This window comes from Anabrus simplex, chromosome 7, assembly GCF_040414725.1.
Source record: "Anabrus simplex isolate iqAnaSimp1 chromosome 7, ASM4041472v1, whole genome shotgun sequence".
Classification (NCBI taxonomy): Eukaryota; Metazoa; Arthropoda; class Insecta; order Orthoptera; family Tettigoniidae; genus Anabrus; species Anabrus simplex.
In genome coordinates, this window is record NC_090271.1 from 339,473,400 (window position 1) to 339,492,503 (window position 19,104).

The 19,104-nt window shown below is 38.7% G+C and overlaps 1 protein-coding gene across 1 annotated transcript in view; it reads right to left on the reverse strand.

Annotated features, from left to right (window-relative positions):
- Nucleotides 1–19,104, reverse strand: part of Patronin (calmodulin-regulated spectrin-associated protein patronin) — a 760,252-nt gene that overhangs the window by 228,497 nt on the left and 512,651 nt on the right. The gene's annotated exons all lie outside the window — the stretch shown is intronic.

Here is a 19,104-nt window from a genome sequence, read left to right on the forward strand (position 1 = left end):
ACTCTACTGAGAATGGTGTCTGAACAGTTCCTATTCCTTTCACCACTTTCTTATGCAGTTTCATTCATCATCATTCATTTTATATTCATTAGCTCAATTGAGGGTGGCGTCAGGAAAGGCATCTGCCCATAAACAAATGCCATAGAATTTCATCCCCGGCACCATATCACGAAATGGGACTAAGTCGTCGTACGAAGCGCATTGACCTGGCGATGGATACTGTCAACTATCTTTGGCTTAATGATTGGGTAGTATGTTAGGGGAAACTGACATTTGTATCTAAATAAATAACATTTTGATTGTATAATTCAAGGTTTGACCTCATACTTTGTATTTATCTCAGATTAGACTTTTTTTTTGTATTATGTATGTATGTATGTATGTATGTTTCAACATCACAGGTAAGCATCTAGACAGAATTTTTTTAAAATTTGGTATTGAAGTCAAACGGATATCCGGAGAGAACTCTACGATATATGTGTAATATTGTGTTGTTGTTGTTGTTTGAGTCATCAGTCCATAGACTGGTTTGATGCAGCCCTCCATGCCACCCTATCCTGTGCTAACCTTTTCATTTCTACGTAACTATTGCATCCTACATCTGCTCTAATCTGTTTGTCATATTCATACCTTGGTCTACCCCTACCGTTCATGCCACCTACACTTCCTTCAAAAACCAACTGAACAAGTCCTGGGTGTCTTAAGATGTGTCCTATCATTCTATCTCTTCTTCTCGTCAAATTTAGCCAAATCGATCTCCTCTCACCAATTCGATTCAGTATCTCTTCATTCGTGATTCGATCTATCCATCTCACCTTCAGCATTCTTCTGTAACACCACATTTCAAAAGCTTCTATTCTCTTTCTTTCCGAGCTAGTTATCGTCCATGTTTCACTTCCATACAATGCCACGCTCCACACAAAAGTCTTCAAAAACATCTTTCTAATTCCGATATCAATGTTTGAAATGAGCAAATTTCTTTTCTTAAGAAAGCTCTTCCTTGCTTGTGCTAGTCTGCATTTTATGTCCTCCTTACTTCTGCCATCGTTGGTTATTTTTAGCATTATCAAAAATTTCTGTGAAGTATAATTTCTGATCATTCATGTTTTATACTTTTACCATAGCGTATCGAAGAGGAAGTGCGACATCTTCACGAGTTATGGTGGACTGCCGCACAGATGGCACTGCCATCCATAGTGATGACTGAGCACGAGGATAACAGAGGCATTAACGAGATTACTACTTCAAAATCTACTAAGAAACTCAAGCATGCAACTCACGTTTGAAAATGATTTCATCTGCTGGACACTTTGGAATATTTCCTGGATGATTTCGCTGCCTTCGAATTAACCAGCTCCCTTCCTATCTCCTTCGCGCGGAAGAAGAGCCGACATTTTAAGTAGTATAATACGAGTTTTGATAACAAATGCAGCGCATGATCTTCACAGCACCCCAACTGCGATGACTTCACTTTAATAACACCTAATTTATCCAAGCACTCGAAGGAAATATCACCCCATAAACTATTCATACACGATAGCTTTTCCGCAACAACATTTTCCACGCGCAACAACACATTATAAACACTTTCCGACACATACGTGAGATATGTGGCGCTTTGCATTGAGCCGTAATCTTTAATTAGTGTTAGGGAAGCAGGCACACTATCAGTCGGTTTGCCGAAAAGGAAAGGACGACATAAATCACACTGAATCACTTTTGAAATACTCCTCACTATGTATCCAGCTAAATGATACACTAAGTACTCTTTGCTACAATTCCGCCCACTTAACTCAGGTAAACTGTTTTCCCAGTCTGGTATTTGAATGTCATTTTCGATGTTCACAATTTTTTCCCTGATTTCATCTACAGCTTGTGTCTTCACTGCACGATTAATACTTTCAATTTCTCTTGCAAGAATACGCATTTGATTAACAAGAGACATCAATGGGGATTCAGCTCTGTACTCACGGTTTCCGCCAGACGATAAGGCAAGTTTAGACGGTACGTAAATAGACTGCAACTTGTGTAAATGTAGAAAGTCAATAGTGGACGGATGATCATCACAACTTAGTGATCGCAGGATACCGAAATGACGTTCTAGGGGATCTTGATTAAATTTTCCTACCAAAACATAGCTATAATTGTGTTCCCACAAATATTCAGACACTTCTAAGGTACTTTCCACGGTAACTCTTAAGGACTCCAGTGTCCTTTGTGAAGCGTAATAGGGAGGTACATTCAGGGAAACGGGATGGCCTAGGGAGCGGTGATCAGGGAACAGGGAACTGGAAATCAAGTAGGGATGACATAAAATTGTTAGTGTTGAACTGTAGAAGTATTGTAAAGAAAGGAATAGAATTAAGTAATTTAATAGATATATATTTACCAGATATTGTAACAGGAGTTGAATCATGGCTGAGAAATGATATAATGGATGTAGAAATTTTCTCACGGCACTGGAGTGTGTATCATAGAGATAGGATAGGAAAGGTGGGAGGGGGAGTTTTCATTCTGGTGAAAGAAGAATTTGTAAGCTACGAAAAAGTTAAAGATGAGACACATGAAATTCTAGGTGTAAGGCTCATTTCTAAAGATAATAGGCAACTTGATATATTTGGAGTGTACAGATCGGGAAAGGGTAGCACTGATGCGGATTCGGAATTATTTGATAGGATAGTCAGCTATGTGGGAAACGACATGGAAAGAAATGTGATTGTAGCAGGAGATCTGAATATGCCAGATGTCAATTGGGAAGGAAATGCGAACGACAGGAAGCATGACCAACAAATGGCAAATAAGTTAATATGGGAAGGACAGCTGATTCAGAAAGTGATGGAACCAACCAGAGGGAAAAATATTTTGGATGTGGTGCTGATAAAACCAGATGAGCTCTATAGGGAAACTGAAGTAATAGATGGTATTAGTGTTCATGAAGCTGTTTTTGTGGTAGTTAAAAATAAATGTGATAGAAAGGAAGGTCTTAAAAGTAGGACTGTTAGGCAGTACCATATGGCTGATAAAGCAGGTATGAGGCAGTTTCTAAAAATACAAAATACAAATAGGAAATAAAGAGACTAAGAAGGAGGTGCAGACTGGAAAGAAATAGAGTTAGAAATGGCTTTGGAAGTAAGGAGAAATTGAAGGAACTTACTAGAAAATTGAATCTAGCAAAGAAGGCAGCTAAGGATAACATGATGGCAAGCATAATTGGCAGTCATACAAATTTTAGTGAAAAATGGAATGGTATGTATAGGTATTTTAAGGCAGAAACAGGTTCCAAGAAGGACATTCCACGAATAATTAATGAACAAGGGGAGTGTGTATGTGAGGATCTTCAAAAGGCAGAAGTATCCAGTCAGCAGTATGTAAAGATTGTTGGTTACAAGGATAATTTACATGTAATTAATCTCATAATAGAACCGTATTGAGGATTATAATGTATTGAGTAGGTGGTTGTGATTAAAAGGATTTTATAATTTTAATACAAGGATAATGTCGAGATAGAGGAAGAGACTAAGGCCAAAGAAGTAATAAAATTTACGTATGATAACAATGACATTTACAATAAGATACAAAAGTTGAAAACTAGAAAAGCGGCTGGAATTGATCAGATTTCTGGGGATATACTAAAGACAATGGGTTGGGATATAGTACCATATCTGAAGTACTTATTTGATTATTGTTTGGCCGAAGGAGCTATACCAGATGAATGGAGAGTTGCTATAGTAGCCCCTGTGTATAAAGGAAAGGGTGATAGACATAAAGCTGAAAATAGGAAAAGTCCTCTCAGTTTTAATTACTGCGTTGATGGGGTGAAAGTTCCTTTTGGGGATCATTGTAAGTATCTAGGTGTTAATATAAGGAAAGATCTTCACTGGGGTAATCACATAAATGGGATTGTAAATAAAGGGTCCCGATCTCTGCACATGGTTATGAGGGTGTTTAGGGGTTGTAGTAAGGACGTAAAGGAGAGTGCATATAAGTCTCTGGTAAGACCCCAACTAGAGTATGGTTCCAGTGTATGGGACCCTCACCAGGATTACCTGATTCAAGAACTGGAAAAAATCCAAGGAAAAGCAGCTCGATTTGTTCTGGGTGATTTCCGACAAAAGAGTAGCGTTACAAAAATGTTGCAATGTTTGGGTTGGGAAGAATTGAGAGAAAGAAGAAGAGCTGCTCGACTAAGTGGTATGTTTGATTGAAATAATAACAAAGTTATTTCAATCAAATATCATCAATACGGACCAAAAATGATATTTATTACATGTAAGTGGTATGTTCCGAGCTGTCAGCGGAGAGATGGCGTGGAATGACATTAGTAGACGAATAGGTTTGAATGGCGTCTATAAAAGTAGGAAAGATCACAATATGAAGATAAAGTTGGAATTCAAGAGGACAAACTGGGGCAAATATTCATTTATAGGAAGGGGAGTTAGGGATTGGAATAACTTACCAAGGGAGATGTTCAATAAATTTCCAATTTCTTTGAAATCATTTCGGAAAAGGCTAGGAAAGCAACAGATAGGGAATCTGCCACCTGGGCGACTGCCCTAAATGCAGATCAGTATTGATTGATTGATTGAAGCGAATGAATTTTGAGTATCTCTGAGAACATTCTGCCATTTAATTAAAGTTTCATGTGCCTGTGATCCTTTATACAGTGCTTGAGTGGGAATAGACGAATTTAATGCGTCAGACAGTTTAAATAGCTTGTGAAAATTTTCATTTGTTTACCGTCTTCTAAACCCTGTGTTTTAATACCCGATAGAATGCTATACCATTAGCGACTGATCTACTGAATAGTTGAAATGCCAGTCTTACATTCATTCGCTGAAACGAATTAGGATCTAAGTGCGCAGAGGTCAGTTTGTAGCAAACTTTCAATCCGGAAAATTCAGGAGTCGAGTCACATTCGTAAACTTTTCTATAGAATGAATTATCAACAATATTGCCATTATAATTAATCTGTCCATTAAGTAAACTCTTTCAAGATTAAAATTATTGTGTCCACCTTTTCAATACAAATATATATTTTTAGTGGTTAAATTCTACATGAATGAAACACACCAGTTAGGGACATGTTTTGCCCTAGTTATGGGCATCTTCAGCCTATATTAATCCTAAGGTCAAGAATTAAAAATATGAACATTGGAACTTATAGTAAACTAACTTAATACTAAATACAATTGTCTTATGCTATTTACACAGTTTACAATATGAACAGTATGTACAATAAGTGCATTAACCTTGCCAGAATTTATGAACAATGAATTACATTTTTTACAATGACCAGACCTCCAACTGCAGATTGGATTGACATAACTTGAATTGGGGCTTCTCAATAGTATTGACTAGAATTTATCACTGCGTGAGTTGGGGTTTCTTCAGCTGTTATAGTCGCCTGAGTCATAAGAATTTTTACAACACCAGAATCTTGGATAAAATCGTTAATATTCAATTTATAGTCCACGTGTAGTTGGAAATGAAATCCATTCAAACGAAACCAACATTTGGGCCAAAAATAAATGAAATTTATATAATTGTAAATTTAAGAGGGCTTTCTTTTGTACGTTGCTTTAATTACATTTCTTATCCAAATCTCGTTGACTTTATTCTGAATTCTATTCGTATTATGAACAATGAAATTTGAATTATTTTATAATGACTAGAATTCCAATTGTGGATTGGATTGGTCAAGCATGAATAGGGGTTTCTCAAAATGTATTGACTAGAATTTATCACTGCGTGAGTTGGGGTTTCATCAGCAGATGTGGTCGCCTGAGTTGTAAGAAATTTTAACAATACCGGAACCTTGGTTAGGGTTTGAAACAGTTTGAATATTCCTTTAGAAAGAAGCATGGTTATGTTTTAAGGTTGAAGCGTGTAAGTAGGATACATATTGTTGATTTCAATCACTGTTTATCGGAATAAAAATATTCCGTCATTCTTGTGGATAAACTTCCCATTGGTGCATATTCAATCTGGGAGGAATATGAGTTGTCTGTAATTGTCTTGTTGACGTTAGCTGGGATCCATTGTTCCGGTTGTGTCTAAACGGCTAATCTACGTACCATGGGAGTCCGGAGATGGAGGACCAAGGCAATCGACAGAGAGCTTTGGAAGAAGATTGTTGCGGAGACCAAGGTTCTGCAAGGACCGTAGCGTAAGGCAACTGTGAGAGAGGATCGCCGCATCATTCGGATGGCCCGGATGGAACCCCATGCAACAGCAGTGCAAATTCGAGCAGCTGTGGCACCCCACATTACACAACAAACAGTTGATAATTGCCTGCGTGCAGCTGGCTTACGAGCCCGTGTCCCTGCAGAAGGTGTTCCATTGACCCCACAACAGTGACTGTAAGGCTGGCCTGGTGTCGAGAAAGATCGACGTGGGTCGACGAACGGCATAGGGTCATCTTTAGTGATGAATCGCGCTTCTGTCTTGCCCGCAGTGATTGCCGGAATCGTGTGCGCCGACGTACCGGGGAGAGGGGCTGCCCAGATCTTATTGTCGAGAGGCACACAGGGCCAACACCAAGCATTGTGGTCTGGGGAGCTATTGGCTTTAATGTGAAATCACAATTAGTGCTTGTTGAGGGCACTATGACTGCTCGACAGTACGTTGATAGGGTACTCAATCCAGTGGTTTCCCCTATAATGGTGAACCTTGCTAATGGGATGTTTCAGCAGGACAATGCCCGGGTTCACACTGCACGCATCTCAAGAGAAGCTCTCCAAGACATCACAACCTTAGAATGGCCCGCCAGATCCCTGGACCTCAGTCCTATTGAAGCATGTGTGGGACATGATGGGTCGACAACTGGCCAACCGTCCTCAGCCACGCACAACTCTGGAACAACTGACCCGTGCAGTGCAGTGCAGTGCAGTGCAGTAAGCATGGGCCACAATTTCTCAGAAAGCGATCTAGGGCCTTATTGATTCCATGCATCGACGAATTCATCAATGTATTGCAGCTCATGGTGGGCACATCCTGTATTGATTGTTGTCCAAACGTGCAGTCAGAGGGACATGAAAGTGTAATCATCGAAGCACAACCGAACACTCGTCCTACATGTTCAATTGCAGCAATGTAGCACCACTCCTGGGTGTTGCAATTTCCATTTTCTTCAGTGTATTTTACTACTCAAGTAACAATATTCATCTACTTCCTTTAAAACTTCATTTCCTAATCTAACAGCCTCCGTGGCTCAGACAGCAGCGCGTCGGCCTCTCACCGCTGGACACCGTGGTTCAAATCCCAGTCACTCCATGCGAGATTTTTGCTTGACAAAGCAGAGGCAGGACAGGTTTTTCTCCGGGTACTCCAGTTTTCCCTGTCATCTTTCATTCCAGCAACACTCTCCATTCTCATTTCATAGCATCTGTCAGTCATTAATTAATCACTTTGGGAGTGGTGATCCCATCGTACTAATAGCCTATATATGATTCATTCATTCATTCATTCCCTAACCTGGTCAAAGACTGGAAAACAGGTTGTAGGTTTTCATTTTCATTTCCTAATCTAATATTTCCTGCATCACCTGCCTTCGTTCGACTGCACTCCATTACTTTTGCTTTGGACTTATTTTTCATCTTTTACTCCTGTCCGGCTCCATGGCTAAATGGTTAGCGTGCTGACCTTTGGTCAGAGGGGTCCCAGGTTCGATTCCCGGCAGGGTCGGGAATTTTGACCATCATTGGTTAATTTCTCTGGCACGAGGGCAGCGTGTATGTGTTGTCTTCATTATCATTTCATCCTCATTGCAACATGAAGGTCACCTACGGGAGTCAAATCAAAAGACCTGCACCTGGCGAGCCGAACTTGTCCTCGGATATTCCCGGCACTGAAAGCCATACGCCATTTCATTTCACCTTGTACTCCTTACCCAAGACTCTGTCCATACCATTCAACAATTTCTCCAGATCTTTTGCAGTCTGAGATAAAATAACAATATCATCGGCAAATCTTCAAGGTTTTGATTGCCGCCTTGCCTCACTCTTTTCTGGATTGCTGCTGCTTTTTGAAAGTCCTCAATTCTTATCACTGCAGACTGAGTTTTATACAGATTGTAGATAATTCTTCGTTCTCTGTATCTTATCCCAATCACCTTCCGAATATTAAATCAACATTATCGAATGCCTTTTCTGGATCCACGAACGCCATGAACGTGGGCTTGTCCTTTTTAATTCGATCCTCTAGGATCAGACGTAAAGCCAGGATTGCTTCACATGTTCCTACATTTCTTCTGAAGCCAAATTGATCTTCTCCCAACTCAGCTTCAACTTGTTTTTTCCATTCTTCTGTAAATAATACGTGTTAAAATTTTGCAAGCATGAGGTACTAAACTAACGGTGCAGTAGTTTTCACACTTGTCAGCGCCGCTTTCTTGGGAATAGCTATAACAACATTCTGCCGAAAATCGGATGGCACTTCTCCTGCCTCATACATCTTACACATTAAATGGAATAACCTCGCCATGCTGGTTTCCCCTTTGGCAGTCAGTAATTCAGAGGGAATGTCATCAATTGTTCCTATTCAGGTCTCTCAAAGCTCTGTCAAATTCTGACCTCAAAATTGGTTCTCCCCTTTCATCAGCATCAACAGCCTCTTCTTGTTCCAGAACCATATCATCTATGCCTTTACTTTGATACAACTGCTGAATATGTTCCTGCCATTTTTCTGCTTTGTGTTCTTTCCCTAGAAGTGGTTTTCCATCTGAGCTCTTAATATTCATATACTCTCTTTTCCTTTCTCCAAAGGATTCTTTGATTTTCCTGTATGCAGCATCTACCTTTCATAGGGACATACAACCTTCAATATCCTTTCACTTCTCCTTAACCATTCTTCCTTAGCTGTCTTGCACTTTCTATCCACTTCATTATTTAATCACCTGTACTCTTTTCTGCCCTCTTCATTTCTTGCAATCTTGTATTTTCGTCCTTTATCAATCAGGTCTACAGTAGCATCTCCTGAGTTATCCATTGATTCTTCGTTGATCTTTCCTTCCCTCCTTCCTAACATTTCTTCAGCAGCTCTACTGACCTCATTTTTCACAGCTGTCCATTCTTCCTCTATTGTGTTTCCTTCAGCCTTTTCCTTTAGGCCTTGTGCAACATGTTCCTTGAAGCAGTCCCTCACACTCTTTTCCTTCAACTTGTCTAAATCCCATCTCTCTGCATTCCTTCCTTTCTTCAAATTCTTCAACTTCAGATGGCAATTCATGACCAACAAGTTGTGGACAGACTTCACGTGTGCTCTTGGGAAAGTTTTGCTACCCAACACCTGGTTTCTGGATCCCTGTTTACTCATAATGAAATCTACTTGATACCTTCCAGTGTCTCCAGGTCTCGTCCACATATACAGCCGTCACTTGCGGTGTTTGAACCAAGCATTAGCAAGGACTAAATCATGATCGGTGCAAAATTCCTCTTTCATTCCTCTGTCCCAGTCTGAATTCTCCTACTGTATTACCTTCTCTTCCTTGGCCTACCACTGCATTCCAGTCTCACAAAACAATTAGATTCTCGTCACCTTTTACATATTGTCCCAGATTATTTATCAAAAGGTCAAAAACAAGAGTCAGGTCAATTTTTGTCTGCCCAATTGCCTGCTTGCCTGCCTGCCTGCCTGCCTGCCTGCCTGGATATCTCTCATCATAATCATCATGGGAAAATTGCTAGACAGAATTTCTTGAAAATTGGTATTTATGTTCAGGGGTGCACAAGGCTCTATATTATTTGCTGAGTATATAATTGCACAAATCAAAACTAAAAATGTCAAATTTCTCTGTTAATATATAGCTGTATCAAAAAACTGTGCAAAATATAATTTCTAATCTTCCATGTTCTGTAACTTTCACCTATAAATAAAAGTAAAAGAGATATCCATGATTAATACACATTTCACAAACTTTCAATATCTCAGATATATTTTTTACAACAATCAGTACATAATAAAAGTTATAGAAACTACAATTTCCATTAATTTATTTCCCATATATTTGTAATGCACGACATGGAAATATTGTTCAATCATCATAGTAACAAGTTGATGACGGTGGTCATGACATGGTCATCAGCCCATTGTGATCAGGAAGATACAACCATCAATATGAGAAGGAAAATGTGAAGGAAAATAATACAAGACAAGGAAGATGTGAAGGGAGGTAGAAATGAGAGACTCCCCAGATCTTGGATGCCCTAATAAAGCTGAGCCAGAAGGAAATTAAATGCTGTGGACTTCAAAGACCCGAGTCCTAAAATCTGATGAGCAATAACATTACATTGACTGTTGTTAACTGAGAAGTGCTTTCACTCTTCAGATGCCACTCACCTCCTCTGGATGGCAATTGTCCCTTTTTTCTAATGACAGGTTGAACAGCTAGCATGTACATAAAAGTGACAAAGTTGTAAAATGTGAGGATGTGAGAAAATTGGAAATAAGTGGGTCAGGAAACGCTCTGAAAAGATAATCCAATATGGCTGGGAAGACACTATGACAGAGGAGTACGAATTACTGGAAGAGTAAGTGTTTCCAGGGGAATTTTCCCCAATTGGGATGATGAAGTGAATGTAGCCAACTTTAGGGTATGAAAGACCTGAGAGAAAAGATATTTAAGTGAAAAAAGTAAAGGTAACAATGATAAGGGAGCAATGTTGAAAGTAGATTACAATAAGAGCTCCAAGTAAGGAATTAGATGAAAGAAAAACATCAAGTAAAACCTCTTTCAGATATTTCTGCAGGAGGCAGGGAAAAAGGATGTGTTAAGTGAGAAAATGTACTATGGAATACACCAGAGATATGGAAACACTACATACAATTTTTACCAACATGAGGCCATTTTACGTTGTGTCAACTAGATCTACCTTTTTTAACGATGAGTAGAGAGTATTAAGAGGTGTGAAAAACACACAAGAACTCTTGCGCTGGGGCTTACAAAAGTGTGAAAAATACCAGACAAAAAACATCTGCTCAGGGGCCCAGCAGACTGCACTCTTTCTAAATCAAATGTTAGTAGAAGCCTTCTAGATAGGACCAGTGGGTTATTAAACATCATTTTCTCGTCACACTCATAGACATCGAATTGGAGGTTACACTTGACCATGTGTGACTATGAGAGAATGACTTTGGCCACCATTGTGAACCTGACCAAACTTCCAGTGGGCCAGTCAAAACTCGAATCTGTGAGTTTCAACGTTCACACCACCTCTACGCGCTTAAGATGCGGATGCCAGTCCACGATCTAATAGATTTTAATTTTGTTTTCCGAGTGTTGGACAAGTCAAAAGCAGCACGATCAGCAAATGCATTAATAACAGGAACATGGATGCTGCGATGTCACCCCCTTGCATCGAATGGGCAGCAAGCATATACGAGGACCATTTAATAAGGTTCCTACCAGTGAGAAATTGGAGGAGCGGCAGTTGCGCTGGTACAGACACGTTGAGATGGAGATCATCCCATTAGGAGAGCTCTTGCAATTGAGGAACCAAGGAGAGAGCAACATGGTGGCACACAGGAGGAAAGCATTCCAGTGGTGGAGACATCCAACCTCAGGGAGTACTGTCTACGGATCAGAAGAGCCGACCTTGAGTGATACCTGGGAGTGTCCATTACGGACGGACGGACCCCCCCCCCCCCCCCACACACACACTGCCAGGAAAGAAGTAAGGAATTTCACAACTTTTTCCATAACCATAACTAGGCTATCACAAGACAAATATGCACCGTGCTGGTAGAGTTGGCTAGTGTGTGTTTGCGTGTATGCTTCAAAACACTGAGCTGGCGCCATCAGCCTTCTTGATGCCTCGACACAACAACGCTTCACTGCTTCGTGTGCTTGTCGCATGAAAAGAAACTACAGTCATTCCGTTCATCTCAGCTACATTGGTGCTTCGTAATAGCTCTGTTTATCCTCTACCTCAACAGAAACACTCCATGTGATATTGCCCTGAAGGTGAGCGAACACTCGTTAACAGATGCTTCATATTCCAAACCGTGAGTCAATTTACTAAAAGAACAACGTACTCCGCTATATAAGGTCTTTGTTTTACATACACACACACACGTGAATTTTTCTCAAAGCATGTTCATACTATAACTGAAAGACGCTTCCGTTTGTCAAGATCAAAAGTTTTGAAAATTCAAACTTCAATATGAAGTAGATTTTTAAACCGGATTAGGTCAAGTCTGTTACTGTACATATAATACCGATCTTGGACTCTTCTTAGATTTAATTACCATATTTATTTGCATATCAGCTGCACCCCTAAATTTTTGACTGAATATTCAGAAATTTACCGATTAAGAGCCCCACATCCAATTGGTGGGCTTGTCACAGCAACAAAAAGAAAGAACCACTTCCGCACACAGTCTGAACTCAACCATTTGGAGCTTGTTAGAAATATTTCTCAGGGGGGAAGTTAACAGACAGCTAAATTCAAGATAAACGTGGCGAGAGCAGCGGGTCGTGAGTTTTCTCTTCACGGAAAACAAGTGAGAAACTGGAGAAAGCAGCAAGTTGCATTTCTTGGCCCAAAACAAGACAATTTCCCGGTGTTGAGGAAGAGAGATGCAGAACAGTGGCTGCAGTGTTTCTCAGGAAATATTACAACTAAAAGCACGGAAAATTGTGCGATCCCACGATATTCCGGGAAACTTATTCAAGGCCAGTTGTGGGTGGGTTACTCCGTTTATGTGGCGTAATAACCTGTCATTGCTCAGAAAACATCCTTGTGTCACAAAATGCGTAATAACTGCTCCGATAAAGTTACAGAGCTTCACCCGCATATAACGAGGTCAAGGCAGGAGACCTCTTATCTCCTCTCGCAGATGGGTAACGCCGACCAAAACTGTTTATTTTTACATGCCAAGGAACAATACTGTTTCTGACAAGGGAGCATCAAGTGTTCCAATTAAAACTACCAGCAACAAAAATTTACGTTGTATGGTGATATTGGCCAATACTGCTGATGTATTTCAACGCAAAATCCTACATGGTATCCACGAGATGAAAGTGGAATTAGTCACTCTGCTCATAAGCAGTGTTTTGTTTAACAACACGGTACTGGACGATAATAGTGTATTTTTTCTCCCGGGTTTTTAAAATGTACGTAATGTAGCCCCTCTGTAAGTTAAAGGCCTACAGTTTTAGTAAACGGAATATAAACTAATAAATAGCCTCCATGCACAGTTTCTATCTTTTCTTTGCTTTTTGTATGTTTGTTAATCCGGTAAAATATTTTGTGAGATAAGTTCAACAACAAAGGCAACAACACGCATTACCATGTTACTGATTAATTTGTGTTTTATTGGCGCCGTATCGGTAACGTGTGGCGATCGTAAATACGCGACGCACTGATGCGACTGAGTTGACAGTGACTCTCGTGACACTGCATGAGAAAGCAAAGGATGAATTGCACAGATGTCATGCAATCTAGCTGCACAACTCCTACTGCTTCATCAGGCTGACTACAAATTTAGGGTCAGATTTGCAGTTTAGATAAATTAATCTATGACTGAAGTTAATCACACTTGCCTTTGGCCACGAAGACATGCGAGTAAGCTGGTCAAACCGCATCATCCTTTGAGCATGTTCCCCGAGTAGTGCTTTAAGCTTCGACTATTATTTCAGCATTTCCCCCCAATAACGGACCATTATATTGGCACCATAAGACTTATCTGTGTCGGCGAGACACAAAGCCAAAAAAACTCAATAAATTCCGTTTCAGCTTTCAGTGAAGTCATATTGAATTCACTGCTCATTTTAACTATGTTCCACTCAATATTTACCGTCCTCAAGCTGACAGTGCATGTAGTGGTCTCAGGCCATTATAATGTTGTAGCTCAAAAGCTGTACTGGCAATTGCATGGCATCTCTTTGTTATTATATAAATATCTCTCTAATAATAGTTTCAATATCTACAATATGTCCTCAGGTCTTTTAATTTTTTTCTTGAAATCTTTTCTCAAAACAGCTGCACCCCCTATTTTGAGATCTTAAAATTAGCTTAGGTCTTATGGCGACGAAAGGAGAGGAAAGGCCTAGGAGTAGGAAGGAAGGAGCCGTGGCCTTAATTAAGGTACAGCCCCAGCATTTGCCTGGTGTGAAAATGGGAAACCACGGAAAACCATCTTCAGGGCAGCGAACAGTGGGATTCAAACCCACTATACCCCGGATACAAGCTCACAGCCGCGTGCCCCTAACCGCATGGCCAACTCGCCCGGACTTAAAATTAGCGTAGAAAGTGTGGCTGATATGCAAGTTTAATACGGTATTCACTTTATAGTCATTCAAATTAATTCATTTATATTTATATATGTATGCTTTAGTAACTAGTTTAGGTTCTTTGTTAATGTACGTAAAATTCCGTTTTCAGACTTTTCTGAGATTTCATAACTCATTTTAAAACAATTATTCAAGTTAATTCATTTACTTTTATGACTGGATTATGTTATTGTGATATCTGAAACCAACTCTTTTCAGTTTGGACTCAGTCAGGCTCTTCACTCTGCCAAAACATATGGTAACAGAATTACACCTGCAAAAAACCTATTTTGACCTCTTCTTATATTTCATTTTAAATTTTATAATTATTCAAATTAGCTACTATTTTAGTGTGCTTTTAACTGTAAAACTAATCCCTGTTAGTATTATTGTAAGTGCGTATTGAAGAAGCAAATGCAGTTTGTTACTATATACTAGTTATCAAACTGTATTTTGTACATTTGCTCATTATATCATCGCTGCCGTAACAAAACCCCCTAGGTGAAATATTTTAGCTTAGATCTTTGGCCGGTAAAGTTCTGTCGTATAAGGTGCAATATTGTGTGAATATTGTCAAGGCATTCTCGCTCTTCATAACGTATGTGCTGCGGGTCCGTATATCTCCAAAAATATTATCACATAGGAGGTTTCGTCCCGGCAATGATGATATATTTCATGAACCTCACATTTTATCGCTATCAGAACGGTGAACATTTTATTCAGTGAATTAAACTTAGCTGTGAAATATGGTTCGTGTTTCATCACGCCATTGTAAAACACTGTCAAGGCACTGTGTACAGAACGCTGCCTCTCCTTCAGTCCAAGACAGAAGCGGGCCGCATGTCCGACACGTTGCTTCGAAGCAATTCGCTATGCCCTATCGAATGTTTAGAAACAGCCAGAAACATGCTGATCAACTTCACACGATTATGTTCCTAATCCAGATGAAAGTTATCATCAGCGACAAATATATACTACCCTCCACTGTACCACTCACCAAAAAATAAATTTCAAATTCTGAATGGAATGCAAAATACAAGCACAAACAGGCTCACCGGGTTATTCAGCAACATCGCTGCTAACCAGGAAACAAAACTCAACATTCCTGAGGCTAACAGCTCGCTTCCCAAACATATAACTTATCCTGCTAAGTTCAGGAATTTAATGCCTTTTTCCAGTATCACGTAACTGTGGTGAGGCCTCTTACCCAAATTGGAAATCACGTTCCTTTTGCAAGGGATGACAAATAACATTTTCAGGGCTAGGAAAAATTTGTGATCGTACAAAACAATAATTTAAAGATAAAAATTTCATGATGTTCCGTATTGACCTCTATCACAATTAAATTGAAATAACAAATAAGGTAGTTCAACCTATTCAGTACAAGTAAATAAGAAATGTAGTGTTACATTCTTATTTAATTATAAGCAGAAGCGGTACCGGTTTTGACCCCAATCTGGGTCGTCATCAGCAGAATAAAAATACAAAAACGATGCATAGGGAAACAAGAAATTAAAGGATGAGTCTTTCACAAAAACAGTTGAAGAAGCAATATAAGGTAATGGAGGTTAGCAGTGCGCTATTTTAAACCATAAAATCTAGAAGAAGTAGAAGGTCAGTCACTTATACGAAGTAAGGCGCAATCTTGTGAAGAGTAGCACAACACGCACTGTGTCTCAAAATGTTTACGAGAAGAGGTGAGCCAGCCTGCATACACTATCGGGCGCAAAGTCACAACACAATTTAATAAATATGAAGACGAGTCGCTTGATTGAAGCAAAATGTGCTTTCAAATGCCGACGAAACTCGGTGAATAGCTTAATGATCCAGCCTGTAATTGTTTCGGTTGTGAAAATGTATATAATACAATTTAATATAATTTAATATAATTGAAGTATGTGACGAGGATCTTGTAGATTCTTTAGAACAGTTGACATTAAAAAAAAACAATTGTGAAGAGAAAAATGGTAAAAGGCGCAATACTGGAAACAAATGAAAAACGCATATGCACAGCGTGCTACTTCTTGATGATAAGAATTCAGATCGTAATTGAGGTAGTCCAAGACAGCACAAGGCAAGAGTTTAAATTTGAATGTTGCAAAGACCCAAAATGCAGGTGGCACTATAGTATACTAGTATACAGTTCAATTCGGAAAGTAGGGCGAGGGTTAAATTTTTTTCTTTTTTCGAGGGGAGAGGTGAAAAAAAAAAGGAAAGATAGGATAAGTTAATAAAGGAGTATTAGTAGATAAGAGACGATTAAAAGGAATGGAAGTTAAAAGAGGATGGGAAAGGAAAGGACAGGGAAATAAAGGAGGGGTAGTTTAGGGTGGGTAGGCCTACCCACTGCCAAAGCCCTTCCCAAAATTCATAAATCTAACATTCCCATCCACCCAATAATCAATTACAGACCCAGTCCCTTACATAATAATTCTAAATTCATCCGAACATTTTTACTAAAAAATTAAAGATTTTTACCCAACAAATCTATCAAAAACACTTCTGAATTAATCAACAAATTAAAGAACTTTGACATCCAACCAAATTTTTCTCTCCATTCTTTTGACATCATAAACATGTATCCTAGTATTCCAATTTCCAAATTATTCCCCATAATAAACAACAACTTAAACAAATTCAGTAACCTGTGTAAACCAGAAATTCAAGACTTCATGTCAATCTTAAAATTGGTTCTCAACAATAATTATTTCACCTTTGATAACACCATTTACCAACAAGATGGTTTAGCTATGGGCTCATCAGCCTCAGGCAATCTAGCCAAAATATACCTCGATTACTTAGGAAACACAAAAATTAATAATAATAATAATAATAATAATAATAATAATAATAATAATAATAATAATAATAATAATAATAATAATATCCTCTTTAGGGCCAGATATGTTGATGGCATATTAGTAATCTTAAATGAAGAATCAACCAACGCAACTACTACTACTACTACTACTACTACTACTTCTTCTTCTTCTCCTTCTTCTTCTTCTTAACAACAATGACTAATATTAAATTCACCCTTGAATCAGAGCACAACAAAACTCTTAATTTTCTAGACTTAACGATAACCAGACATCCTTCTTCTTTAACTTACAAAATTTTCAGAAAACCAACCCAAACAGCAACCACAATACGCAAGATTCTTCACACTCTCAAGCACATAAACGTGCTACCTATAACAGCCTCATTTTCCGTGCCTTCAACACCCCTATGTCTAAAAAAGATTTAAATAACGAATTAAACACCATCCCTATTATCGCTAAATTTAATGGCTTTAACAACTCTTTCATAAAATAAGTCATCAACAAATTCAAACACCGTCCTAAAACTACGTTATCAAAAGACAAAACCAAACCCACTGCATTTTCCACTTTTACTTTCACTCAAGATGCTTACAAAATAACGAATGTTCTTAAAAAACACACATGAAAATTTCTTTTAGAACCAATAACAGAAATCTTGATATATTACACAACTCTAAACCACTAAATAAATCTAATGCTTTTTCTAGATCTGGAGTATACAGTTTCAAATGTAACAACTGCAGCTCCTCGTACATCGGACAAACTGACCGAACATATCAACGCCATTAAATACAACAGATTCTCTGCCATAGGACAACACATAAAAGACTCCAAGCATAATTTCACCAATTCTGAAAAAGATATAAAAATACTTAAAATCATTAACAAAGCCCCCCTTCTAAACACTACTGAAAATCGTTTTATTCACCTTGACCAATACATCAACCCTAATTTCAATTTAAACGACATTTCTGAAAAACCAAATATTCTATTTGACTTCCTAATTCTTCTTCTCAAAAATACTAAATTTCTAAACCCAAATTGATTTTTCCATGCTTTACACAGTTCCTACCCACGTTTTCTACCTCCAATAACCCACCCTAAACTACCCCTCCTTTATTTCCCTATCCCATCCTTTCCCATCCTCTTTTAACTTCCAATCCTTTTAATCTTCTCTTATCTACTAATCCTCCTCCTTTATTAACTTATCCTATCTTTCCTTTTTTCACCTCTCCTCTCCAGAAAAAAGAAAAAGGCCCACACCGAATTGAACTGTATACTAGTATACTATAGTGCCACCTGCATTTTGGGTCTTTGCAACATTCAAATTTAAACTCTTGCCTTGTGCTGTCTTGGACTACCTCAATTACGATCTGAATTCTTATCATCAAGAAGTAGCACGCTGTGCATATGTGTTTTTCATTTGTTTCCAGTATTGCGCCTTTTACCATTTTTCTCTTCACAATTGTTTTTTTTAATGTCAACTGTTCTAAAGAATCTACAAGATCCTCGTCACATACTTCAATTATATTAAATTATATTAAATTGTATTATATACATTTTCACAACCGAAACAATTACAGGCTGGATCATTAAGCTATTCACCGAGTTTCGTCGGCATTTGAAAGCACATTTTGCTTCAATCAAGCGACTCGTCTTCATATTTATTAAATTGTGTTGTGACTTTGCGCCCGATAGTGTATGCAGGCTGGCTCACCTCTTCTCGTAAACATTTTGAGACACAGTGCGTGTGTTGTGCTACTCTTCACAAGATTGCGCCTTACTTCGTATAAGTGACTGACCTTCCACTTCTTCTAGATTTTATGGTTTAAAATAGCGCACTGCTAACCTCCATTATCTTATATTGCTTCTTCAACTGTTTATGTGAAAGACTCATCCTTTAATTTCTTGTTTTCCTATGCATCGTTTTTGTATTTTTATTCGGCTGATGACGACCCAGATTGGGTCGAAACCGGTACCGCTTCTGCTTATAATTAAATAAGAATGTAACAC